Below are 557 nucleotides of genomic sequence, written 5' to 3'. Positions count from 1 at the left end.
GAGAATAGAATTTAAAACGAGCTATTTGATGAAACTTCCAGAAATAATGATCTAGAAAACATCCCTGCTTGTATTGGTTTTCCCCCACATTGGATTCCACAAATAACAGAAGTGGAAAACCACCATCAGTCCAGCAGTTTAGTTCAGGTTTCAGACAAGCCATTTATGGGCATGGCCTCTTTATGACATCTCTCTGTGCATTTAGAAAACAACTTCCTTGAAAAGTTTTCCAAGTAAATTCAACCGCAGACAGGGTTTCAACAGAACACAAACCAAACAGGCAACTACAAACAAAACTTTATTTAACTTCAGGTTTGGAAGAACCGTTGCTGCAATTTTGAGTTATGACAACTTGAGTTAAGATTAGACAGTAAAGAAACCAAGTAGTCTTGATCAGCTTTAACAGAAATAGAATTAATTTCATGATAAATGGAGTACAACACACCAACATTATCAAAATGGTTTACACGCACATACAAAAGTCAACTGACAGAAGAAAACTCGAACACATAAGAGGACCACAAATCCAGAGTACTACTCATCTACCGGCAATTTAA

This window comes from Sinocyclocheilus grahami, unplaced genomic scaffold, assembly GCF_001515645.1.
Source record: "Sinocyclocheilus grahami isolate Dianchi unplaced genomic scaffold, SAMN03320097.WGS_v1.1 scaffold9797.1, whole genome shotgun sequence".
Classification (NCBI taxonomy): Eukaryota; Metazoa; Chordata; class Actinopteri; order Cypriniformes; family Cyprinidae; genus Sinocyclocheilus; species Sinocyclocheilus grahami.
Note: the sequence above shows the minus strand (reverse complement) of the source record.